The sequence below is a fragment of the Sinocyclocheilus grahami genome, unplaced genomic scaffold (assembly GCF_001515645.1).
Source record: "Sinocyclocheilus grahami isolate Dianchi unplaced genomic scaffold, SAMN03320097.WGS_v1.1 scaffold23.1, whole genome shotgun sequence".
Classification (NCBI taxonomy): domain Eukaryota; kingdom Metazoa; phylum Chordata; class Actinopteri; order Cypriniformes; family Cyprinidae; genus Sinocyclocheilus; species Sinocyclocheilus grahami.
In genome coordinates this window covers 1,174,463-1,186,983 of record NW_015505202.1, presented here as the reverse complement: position 1 = coordinate 1,186,983, position 12,521 = coordinate 1,174,463, and the positions used below count along the sequence as shown (strand labels likewise).

Sequence of the window (12,521 nt, the reverse complement as noted above, 5' to 3'; positions counted from 1 at the left end):
TCCGCCTTGGGCACCACTCCTCCTATGTATCCTCTGGATACCTACTTTAACAGGGTGTTGCTACTAGGGGTCTGTTGAGACAGTTCCTTCAGCATATACAGAGCGTGCGGTAGCCCCTGTGTGACAGGCCAAGACGAGTATGATTCTAGGCTCTTGGTCGTATTCCCTTAAAGGAATCTATCCTGATTCCAAGCCTTGAGCTCTACCCCGGGCCCAGGAGTTCTGGCCCTAACAGGTAAGTTTTTTGGGGTATGTAGCCTAGGCCTTTGGCCGTAGGGAATAATGTCACTGACAGCCATCTAACGTCCCAGGGGCAACTCCCATGGCAATATGGTAGAGTTGGTACTTAGTGCTCGCCATAGGTTTCTGGCATGCACTCCTCTCAGCATGGTGGCGTGGGTATACCATTCCCCATAGCGACCCCTAGAGGACGCAGTTCGAAGTTCCCATGAAAGGGAACGTCTCTGGTTACGTATGTAACCATGGTTCCCTGAGTAGGGAACGAGACACTGCATCCCCTAGGCTTCTTGCCATGCTGCGGACGCAAGCTTCAGACGAAGAAGTGAATGATGTGTTCTCCAGGCGCCTATTTATACTATAGTCGCACCGGTAGTGATGTCATGGCTGCTGCAGGCCAACGTGTTGTTGATGTTTTTTCAATGTATGCTTCAGACACGGGTCACGACGAGGCGTTCCCCATAGCGACCCCTAGAGGACGCAGTGTCTCATTCCCTACTCAGGGAACCATGGTTACATACTTAACCTGAGACGTTTTTTCATGGTTCTTTAATGAATAAAAAGCTCAAAAGAACAGCATTTTGAAATAGAACTCTTATGTCTTTACTTTCACTTTTGACCCATTTAATGCATCCTTGCTGAATGAATGTATTTCTTTCTTTCTTTCTTGCAAAAAATAAACAAAAAAAACTCTTGAACGGTGGTGTATATAAACTTGTTTTAGCATATAAATATTGGATTACATCAATTAGACAGATACAATTGTCAAAATACTTTTTGTTGATTGGACAACAACCTTTGATGTCGTCAAAAGCTGTAAGAAACGTTTTCTCCCTTATTTTTAAAGCTCCTCCCTTTTTGGTGTTCTTGTAGCTCTAACAGTAAAGCAAAGTGCTAGCCATGAGTTGGATTCCCAGAATGCAATGTGAGTGTCTTTGGATAAGTGTCTGCTAAATGCATAAATGTAAAAGTGAATGTAAAAGTTGATGAGGCAATTTATTTACTTTTTTTTTGTCCTAACTTATTAACATTATCATTATTTTTCCTATCCACGAACCAATTAGAACTGTGAGCCACCAGTTAAGAATCACTAATCTAGATCATTGTTGCTGATGTTATGATAGATAAGTTGTAGTGATAGTGTGATAGTGATAGTGATAGTTTGTAGTTAACATGTCTTGTCTAAATAGCTGCAACGATTCATCAAAGCTAAATACATTTCAACATATCTATTTATACACTATTACTATTGTTATTCTAAGTTGTATAACACACACGCACTCTGAAGCTTAGTAGCCAGAGCACTAGCTCTTCCTCTCTGGGGTGCAGTTAATCAGCTCTAAGCAAATATGTCTGCTGAAGCGTGAAAGCCCCTTCGCTCACTCACTTCACAACAACCCCTGTCTCTTCCACACATCTACCGCCACATCGGCCACCCGACTAGCATGTAGTACACAGCTACGATTACTTTACTGTGACACAGTGCGTCTGGAGTGAAAAATTGTTTCCTCGTTTGAGTGACAGAATCTGAGCGTTCAAGCTATTTCAGCTTTCAATCACGTCAAGGTAGTATCACTCCGAGATGTCATGTTTAATGCTATGACATATCCTAGCATTGGTGTTTTTCCCTCCCTCGGGCTTCCTAATTCAAAATCATTTAGGAGTGTAATCTACCTTGCATTGTTATAGGGACCGCGATCTGTAACCTCCTACCTAGTAAAGTTTATCTTTCACTGGGCTCTCCCAGACAAACAAAAACAAGAGCATAAAAGGGAGAGGGTGTGTGCGAGGGTGTTGTGGGCAGATGGGTCACATGCAGTCCTTTGAGAGTCTCCCCTATCAACCCCATTCACCAGGCCCTATAAAACTGACAGCCTGCTTAAACACCTGACACAAGAAAAGAGGAAAAAACAAAGACGAGAAGAGGCGAGAACAATGGTAAAAATAAATAAGACAGCCCTCGGTGACTGATGTGTAAAGGCTATGGCTGACATCTTAGTGACCATTAATAAATGTGGCTGTGGTCACAAAGAGCGAGACTAAAAAGGGAGAAAAGAGGCAAAAAAGTAAAAGAAAACTGTGAACATTGCCTCCAGCTCTAAATTCCCATGCTTATTCATCAGTGTGGATGGAGCTTGCTTGGCCCATTTTTTTAATGCCACTCACTCTTGGACCCCCTTTAGGGTCTTTGTTTGTCTTTGGAGTCCATGAGAAAAGTCAATTATATTTCAACAACCATGCTTAGTTAACATCACCATGCAAATCTTAAAGGGTGCCATTACTCTTAATCATGGGTTGGAGGGGCGAGAAGTTGCTCTGAATTGCTGCTGCTCTTCGGGCCTTTAAAGCGAGTAAGACGTTACGCACATCTGGGACGGCACATCAAATAGAGAGATGCGTGGAAAAATAAACACTAATAGGCGATTAAAAATCCATATTTATGCAACCCCAATTTTATTTCCTGAGAATTCCACACATGCCTCCATTTGATCTGAGCAGAGAGACCGCAAAAACAAATGTTGAAACCTCAAACCTTGTAATCACAGTCTCATGCAAAAGTCATCAATTAAATTGTAAATTGCAGAGAGAGATGAGTGGAGAAATATTTAAAAAGCAAAGTAATGATGTAAATTAGCAAAAGATATTGAAACACACACACAAGATGAACAGGTTGCACCATCTTAAGTAGGGGTGTAAGAAAATATAGATACACCTGACCTGAGTATCGCAATATTTTGTTTGGTGATACTGTATTGATTCTCAAAAATGCAATATCAATATTAAAAAAAAAAATGTATACAAGATTCATGGCCGTTGTTTTGTTTTGAGTTTATATCCCAACCTCTAGATAGCAGTCTTCTTACCTCTAAACTTAAACAGTGACAACGTGTGCGTTCCACTCCTGCAAGGTTTTTCCAGTCCTGCCCACTCCCGCAAACATTCTAATATTGCATATAATTTTCGCTTATATGGGAGCCACTATCAATGGGGAGTATTTAAATCTCTTTTGAATGAGCGCTTGCACTGTTCACTTTCACTTTCGAATTCGCGATCACGAGCACTTTGTGTAAAGGGAGCGCATCTTACGATATAAGATATTTGTCAATGAGCTCCATTGAGTAGCAAATCCTCCACCATGGTGTTGTAGGTCATCCCTCCTCTCTACCCATGATCAGTCAAATCTGACTCCTGCAAGCACTTAATGGTTCCCCCTTTACTCGTACTGCACAAAAAGTGGTTCAATAGCGTTGAATGTTATAGGGACAGATTAATGCAGATTAATTCTGGTAAAAAAAAAAAATATATATATATGTGTGTGTAAATTTATTTTTATTTTTTTGCTATGGTTTGCATATGGTGGTGTGCTCTAAATGACAGTTTTCCTAAAATTATATCCTATTCTCCTATTCCTAAAATAAGAAATATCCCAATATATCATCTTTCTTACAGTATCGCAATATATTGCAACATATCGTATCGCAACCACTGTATCGTTCGTGATGCGTATCATATCGAAAGATTCTTGCCGATACACAGCCCTAGTCTTAAGACAGATTTCTAATTACATGGTGTCATTATGACGTCTTGTGTAGTTCATAGCAACACACTATTCACGCGAGTATAATTACATAACCTCAAACTATATGTACCACACACCAACTATTAGAGGTGATCTGCACAACTGATTGTGGCAACCTTCACTGAATTTTTCGTTTAGCTTAAGTTCATATTAGGTTACAATTACAAGTTGCTTGAGTAAGATGCTTAAAGGAATAGTTCTTCCAAAATTGAGAATTCTATAATTATTCACTCACCTTCATGTTTTTCCAAACTTGTATGACCTTCTTTATTCTGTGGAACATAAAAAAGGTATTTTGAGACATGTTTCATTTGTTTATTTTGTCCATTCAGTGAAAATCAATGGTAACAAAAACTATTCAGTTAATATTCTTCAAAATATTCTCTTTTGTGTTCTGCAGAAGAAAGAAAGAAAAGAAAGAGTGAGAGAGAGAGAGAGAGAGAGAAAGAAAGAAAGAAAGAAAGAAAGAAAGAAAGAAAGAAAGAAAGAAAGAAAATGAGGCTGAGTAAATTATGACAGAAATTTCATTTTTGGGTGAACTATGGCCTTTTCGCATTTGTTTTCGCATTTAATTCCATAGAATCAGCATTTTTGGTTCCCCAAAGAACCTTTCAGTGTGCAGTTCTTAAAAGAACAGTTTTTTCTTAATGTGAAGAATATTTTAATGATATAAAGAACATTTTGTGGAATGGAAAGGTTCCATGGATATTAAAGGTTCCTCATGGAACCATAGAAGCCAATAAAGTGCCTTTAGAGTGTATCTCATAAAATGTCATTGAATATTTATGTATATTATGTATGTTATATATATAGTAAGGGTAAATGAAAATAACCAAGAGAATTTCTAAATAATAAGAATCCAAATTGTTAAAATAAAGGATATACTGTACATTTTATGCTTGGTAGTGAAGGGCTCCTGCGTAAAAACTTGAGTCCCAATCTTAACAGAGACATCTTAAAGTTGAGTCAAAAATAAATGGAGTGCCACTCCCTTTGAGAGCTTGCTATAAATCAGATTGAAGCCATACGGCCCTGTGGAGAGCTCCTCGGTCGGGCGTCAGGGTAAACTGTGCTGAATCCATCTGTGCAATCTCATCGTCATTATGTCCCTGCTGTTATCGGAGCCGTAAATCATCCAAACAAACTTTAAAGTCTGCACATCCGCTGTCTGCTTACAGAAACACATGCTCTAGACGTTTCCAGCGCGTCTCTCAGAAGCGCTTGTCAAGTGTATCTGTTTACAGGTCTGTGAGTCTGAGGTGCAACTTTTAGTTGTGACTGACTCTCTGGCATTGATTACACAATTACACCGTGTAATCTCACCGTCATTGATTCAACACAACTGGTGTTGTTGTGTTGAATCAATATAAACAAACACAAGTCAACCACACTTTAATTTGCCCCGAAATGTAAGTTCTTCAAACTAATTTCTCACACGGTGATGATGGCAATAACATTTACCTACTGCTTAGATACACTGGTACTGTATGTGATGAGTGCTGGTATAATCTTCACCCTATAATGTATTTGGGAAATGATGTGTGTTAATCTGGCTGATAGACTGTGCTTTTCTATGATTCTGTGCTGAGATATGCCTGGCTTCTTCTTTGATCTGGTGCACTCACCAGGAAGAAGAAGATTACAGGGTTTGTGAAATCAAAATCCATCACAAATAGATTCTGGGTGCAAATGCTCAGGTTGAAAATGAATGCAAAATGACTGAAAACTGCATATCACTAGTCATTTAGGTAAACATAGCCTTCGTAATGAAAACTTCAGCTGAGCATTGCTTTAACAGTTAAAGTATTGAATGATAGTTGCATCAGTGGATATAAATGAATCGTCAAACACTGAGCAAAGATGTTCAAACTCTTTTTTTAAATCTAATTTAATGCACTTTATGTGGTTGAGAAGCATTGCTTTTGTATCATTTTAATTATTTTTTATTTTTCTCATTCAGTAATGTCCATAAGCAGTTCATTCAAAATTATTCTTGAATGCATTCTTTTGGGAATCCAAGGTCAGTTTAATTAGGCTTTATTCAGTGTTTGTATCCACAACAAAAGTGCATTAGAGTAGTTTCACATCATCTCAAGCAGCTACTTGTTGAGATGTGGAGGAAATCTCACAGTGCAGGTGCTAGTAGTGCACCAGACAGACAAAGTTAGCTAGGAACAAAGGGAACCCTATGGAGAACAAGCATGTGCTAATGTCCCATGACCCAGGACGTGCATTTGGGAGAGACTGTGGCCTGTGTCTGGTCTCGGCACTCATGGCTGCTGTACTTCAGAGAAGAGAATAACCTTATATATAACCAGAGTAGACTGACTGACAAGTTGTACTAGTCTGTTTCTCAGTGGCTACACTCTTAAAAATAAAGGTTCTTCAAGCGATGCCATAGAAGAACCATTTTTGGTTCCATAAAGAGCCATTCAGTCAAAGGTTCTTTAAAGAACCATCTCTTTCTTACCTTTTTTATAATATGAAGAACCTTCTTTCACCACAAAGAACCTTTTGTGAAACAGAAAGGTTCTTCAAATGTTAAAGGTTCTTTATGGAACCATTTAGACAAAAAGGTTCTTCTATGGCATCGTGAAGCACCTTTATTTTTAAGAGTGTAGTTGCGCCCTCTTTTGGTTTGTACAAGAAATGTGTTGCGTCGAATCACTCTCCTCTGGCTTTTTCATTGTTTTTCTACTTAAAAGATGACAATTACTTTTTTTGTCTTACACTGAAATGGAAATGTGTTCAGAATTCACAAAGTTCATCAGTTATTTTATGTATCTTCACAAGAAGCTTAAATACCGATCGCTTCATTACAATGCTGTTAAGAAAATGAAAGTGTTTGAGTGAAGGATTTGTTCACTGACTGTGATGATTTGGCAGCTTGTTTTATCCATAATGTAGGCAGTGACAAACTGACATGAAAATGGATTGACATGCCTCTTGTACCCTTCAGTCATGTGAATTTGGGTCAGGCCTACTGAGTGTTTCTGTCTTTTTGGGGGGCTCAAACTACAGTATTTTGAATCATAATAATTGTACAGGTGTCATTGTATTGCGCACATATTTCCATACAGCAGCATCATTGTTATAAATGAGTGCATCAGAATATTAACCAGCTGTTGCTGCTTTGCTTATTTATTGTTTAAAATTATTGAGTTTTTGTTTACATTTAGGTATATTTAGTTTATATACAGTATATGGTTTTTGTTTTATTTTTTGGTTTGTTTGTTGTGTTTAGATGTATTTTAAAGCTCTCTGAGCACTGGCTATTGTTGTAGTTGGTATTATTAACTCACTTGTATGACACGGACGGCCATGTGATCTCAAAATGGCGGTGCCATGATGCCCAATATGTAGAATAAAATGGCTTTTTCTAAGAGAAAATCTTCAGCTTGTTTGAGTATAAATCATTTTAATGATATTTCACAAGTGCTTTTTTTTTTTTTGCATAAAACTTTAAAATCTTTTAATACAGACTCCAGCAGGAATGTTCAAGGAGCATCAAGATCAGACAAAAGTTTGCATCTCCATTTAACCGAAACACTCCAGCAGGGGGTAAAATTTCTAAATATAAATCACATTCCTGCTTAAATTAAATGTTATTAACTCTAGTGACATTTAATTCCGCATTGGGCCCGGAATAAGTGTGGTAAGTGAACCTGTGTTTCTATAAATAGTTTGTAGCGAGAAAATAACAGGTTACATTTATCATTATAAGTTGGCACTGTGTGACGCACCATCTTCAAGCGTGCGCATTACCGTATTTTCAGAAGAAAAGTTTAATGTGGAGACAGAGATATTATTCAAATCGAATGCCCTTCTTCGCTCAGGATAAGAGCCTGATTTTAAACCTGACAGGTTAGAGAGGAGGTGGATGTTCTTTGTTCCCTGTTTCCACTCTGCACACGAGGCTTTCAGAGCTTAGTCTATTTGAACATGCAACATTTTAAAGCTGCTATCAATCAGCATGGGGTCCCAGTGTGAGCAAAATGAGAGCGCAGGAGGGAGAGAATGAGAGAGGATGATATAGAAGGAAAGAAGTTATCGCACTGTTTATTCAAAGCTGACATGAGACAAACTTGTTACTGTGTTTCGTACCTGTTCATGCATGTCAGGAGTGGAGGGAGAGATGTAAGAGGGAGTGGAAATCAGCGCAGGTTTCAGGCGACTTTGACACCCCAGCTAAAAATGAGAGCCTTCGTTCAAGCCCCTTAGCTGTCTTACTCTCATCAGGAGTGCAGGGGAGTGGCAGACACACTTTTTTTCCTCTACACTCAGAGCTCATTTTAAGTTAAAGCTGACAAAACCTGCTGGGACCGCTGGAGTGTGTTTACTTCGGTGAGCTCCGAACTCCAAGCAGATGGTCACCTGGATTCATTTTCTCCATTTAGTCATCTCATCATGTAATTAAGAGCCTCCAGCTCATAAGATTTGTGTGCCAGTCACCTCATTTAAAGACATCTTGTCTTGTTCATGTAAATGTCCTCATGGAGGCAGTCAGTTTGAATGATTCCCTTATATTTCTGTTTAGTTGAGTAGACCGATATAGTCATGCCATATTGGGCCTAAATGAAATATTTTACTTTCAGCCTTAGTAAAATTAAAAATATATATATTTGACTTTATCCATAGTTTCTGACAATTAACCCTACTAAAACAGCTGTTGTTGCAACTGTAAAACCATAATATATTGACATGAAATCTCAATCCATTACTTTCCATATCTGCAAAATAATTTGTCAGCAGATGTTTAGGAAAGTGATGTAGTCATTTTTGTTGCCAAGTAGTGTTTTTGGACAAAATTACACCCAAGTGGCTTTTAGCTCTATCGTAGAGAACAGCAGGGGCTACATATTAAAAAATCTGACATATTTTTTGGCCAAATTTGACAAACAGATTTAAAAAAATGTTTTGACAGCTTAAAGTTGCCAAAAATTCCAAAGGTCAGAATGGTTCTTTATAAATACAGTTCAAATGTAACCCCGCAACCCATGAAGTCCACACAATAACACACACACACGTTACATTTAAAAAAAAAAAAGTGGAACACAAAAATTAAGTTACTAAATCAAATAATTATGAAAATGTGCTTTTATCATGTACATTGAAATATTTTTGGTAACGTAACAAAGCCTGTTTTCAGCAACAAAAACTATATGGTGTTTATGGCATATTATTTACTGAAAACAGGTCCAAAATGACCTGAAGATATATTTTGGAATATGTTGGACTCCTAAACCGAAAAAAAAAAAAAAAGTGGAACACAAAAATTAAGTTACTAAATCAAATAATTATGAAAATGTGCTTTTATCATGTACATTGAAATATTTTTGGTAACGTAACAAAGCCTGTTTTGATGAATGACCTGAAGATATATTTTGGAATATGTTGGACTCCTAAACCGATTTTTAAGTATTTATTTTTCCTTTCATCCCCCATATTAATGAATACATATTGAAAATATTATGTTGCTATATATATGTCAAACTACCACAAAATAAGTATTATGTTTTCAAGTCATGCAATAAAAATGTGATGATTAGTTAAAATTGTGAACTTTTCTATTCATTCATTCATTCATTCCATGAGATTTTAATGCCACATATTGACTTTGTCCCCTCACCGAACACTAGCACAAAATTGCAATAATAATCAATAATTTATACAATATATACAATAATAATATAACGGTACATAAAATCGTGATAATTAGTTAAAATGCTGAATTTGAGATTTTAATGGCACATAAACTATTGACTTAATGTCCCCTCACGGATGAACACTAGAGGGCGCCAAGAGAACACCTCTTTCCCAAGATTTAGTCCTTGTGTTGAATATGTTGAAGATGCTTTATATTGCATGAGGTTGGACACACTTGTGCTTTCCATAAATGAGGACTGACAGTCATAGTATGAGTTCAAAAGCTCACCTTGTTCTGAGGTCATTACTCAAAAGATGTTGGATGGAATTTTAAAAGCTTCTAAAGGAATGTTAATGTATTGCTAATGGAGGGAGGAAACGCATATCAAAAGAACCACACAGAAATCCTCTATAGACTGAAATTCTGAAAAAAAAGAAAGAAGTATAATAATTTCAGATTGACCATTTAAATTGTGTTTGATTCCCAGACGATTCTTGTTTGATTTATTTAGGATTAGTTCAAAATGATAAAATTCCAATTAGCAATACATTAGCATTAGCCACATATTTTGTACAAAACTAATGGATTCAATGCTTGCATGCAGATCCATGAGTGTCTTATTTGTCCTAAGAGGGAACATATCACTGTGTTCTGGAAATATAGTCTTGTTTTCATGTGCGTTTCGCTTCTGTCCTGCATTTTTAGCAGTGATGACGGCAGTAGATTGTGAATCACGGCCTGTCTGCACAAGTCTAATGCAAGTATACGCAGCCTCTCAGACACATATTTATGTTCTAATCAAGGGTATTTGATTCCACTTTGAAGAATATGTTCTGTAAGACATCTACAATATTCAGATCCAAGAACAGACCTGAATGCACACACAGGCTCAGATCAACTGAAGCTCTACACTTATGTCACTATATTACATCTAGATGAAATAGGCTCAGTGTAGAGTTGTATGGTGTAGATAATTTCCACTGACTTCAATGCAAAAATTGCTTTGGATTGAACAGTGTGTTCACCATCAGTGTTCATTTGAATCTGAACATGTGTTTAGTGGTATAATAAAGCAGCAGCATTGCTGGTCTCAGTGAGGAGGGGAGTCAGTTAATCTCATGCACTCTTATTAATTACCCCTCTGTAAGCCTCTGGGCTTTCACACATATCAGGGAGCAAACCCGCTCAGATTTAATTGAATATACACTAATGGGTTGGGATCAGAATCAGGACTATTAAAGCTGATCAGAGTTAACAGGACAGTTAGGCTTGTCTGAGACGTGTCTAGTCTTGGTATGAGATCTTGTTTTGTGGCTTTTAAAACCACTGTTTGCCAAACTGTTGTGTGGTTTTATGGCCTAGACTGCTAAAGTTGATATTGCAATTTGAGAACCTCAGAAAAAAGGTAATAAGGACTCTGTTATTAGCCTGCAATGCTTCAGTGCAGGTTAGTTTTGTCATCTGGGATTTTAAGAGATGCACACTGGCACACTTGAGTACTGCTTTGATTTGGTTTAAGAACAGACCTGCAGTGTATGGAACCTGAATTCAAGAGGGGTTTTAGTATAAGTAAGATGGATTATAGGGAGGCCAATGGGGATGTAAAACTGCAGATGTAATAAATTACAAAAGAAAAAAAGGACCCTTATAAGAAAGGGGGCACAAGTAAGTCTTAATATAAATAATAATAATAATAATAATAATTTTGTAGATTTTTTTTTGAGCTGTCAAAGTTAATGTTAAACTAAGACAGCTCTAAGACTTTATTAATTATAATATTGCTGCCATAGTTTTAAACAATAAGCTTATTTGTTTTTATTTAATATTTATACATCTTGCATTATTCTAATTGTGGATAGAAAAAAAGAGTCATCTTTATACATTTATGTTTTCCAGATAATCTAATTTATACTATAATAATAATTTCTTTTGGCTGTAGAGTAATGACAATATAAATGAGAATAATTTATAATATATAATATAATTAATAGGATTTATTGAGGGGTTAAACCAAACCATCTAGATTTAAGGCTTCAGCTTTCTCCATTCTTCTGAGCACTGCCTCTGCTTATTCTTTTCAATCTGCGCTTTTCCAAACCTATTTGGTGTACAATATCTCCCCTGAGCCGCCTTGCCAATGGCCGCACTCCTCCATTTATATGCCTGTGTTCTCCTGCTGTCCTGCCCTGCCATTGTTCTGAATGTCTCTTACTCTGCTGCTGTTCAGCCATTCTGCAGCACTACCCCACTAATGTTATTTCCCATGGCTAAAAAAGCCCTCAAACCATAAAAGCAACCCCAAGTACTTCAGTGGTGAACATATGCTAACAAAAGTGTAGCTGCAATTACGGTATAGATTGTGTGGAATGCATCCATGCACTCTTACCTGCAGAAACAACCAGTTCTTCTCAAACACTTTCTATTTCTGTGTCCATGTTATTTGTATAATTCAGTATGTGTATACTTAAGTGTACTGATTAACAACAACAAGCAGTGCCGGAAGCTTATTATGTACTTTGTTCATCAGATTTAGTAACGTAGTTCATATGTAAATACATTGTCAGTGCTTTAATGTAAAGTCAAGTGAAGTCAAGTCACCTTTATTTATATAGCGCTTTTAACAATACAGATTGTGACAAAGCAACTGAACAGCATTAATTAGGAAAATAGTGTCAATAATGCAAAATGACAATAGTAAACACTCATTTTTCAGTTAAAGACAGTTCATCAGTTCATTATTAATTCATGCTTGTTCATAATACATGATATAATGTATAATTTGAACTGTTATTATTAATGTATAAAATGTATTATTATATGTAGAATATACACTATTGTTCAAAAAATTGAGTTTGGTAAGATTTTAGACATGAGTTAACTATTTTAGTTAACATGAACTGAATATACAAAACAAATGTTATTGCATGCTGTAAAATAAATTGGCCATAGTTCATGTTAACTAATGCATTAACTAGTTTTAACACACAATATTTTGTTTAAAAAAAAAAGTCTTGTACGGTTACCTCCTCTACAGTCAAAAATCTGGGTGTTATATTA

General features: G+C 36.7%; 1 long non-coding RNA gene across 1 annotated transcript in view; it reads left to right on the top strand.

Annotated features, from left to right (window-relative positions):
* The window catches only part of LOC107560606 (uncharacterized), a 23,185-nt gene that overhangs the window by 897 nt on the left and 9,767 nt on the right, over positions 1–12,521 (top strand). The window lies entirely within an intron of this gene.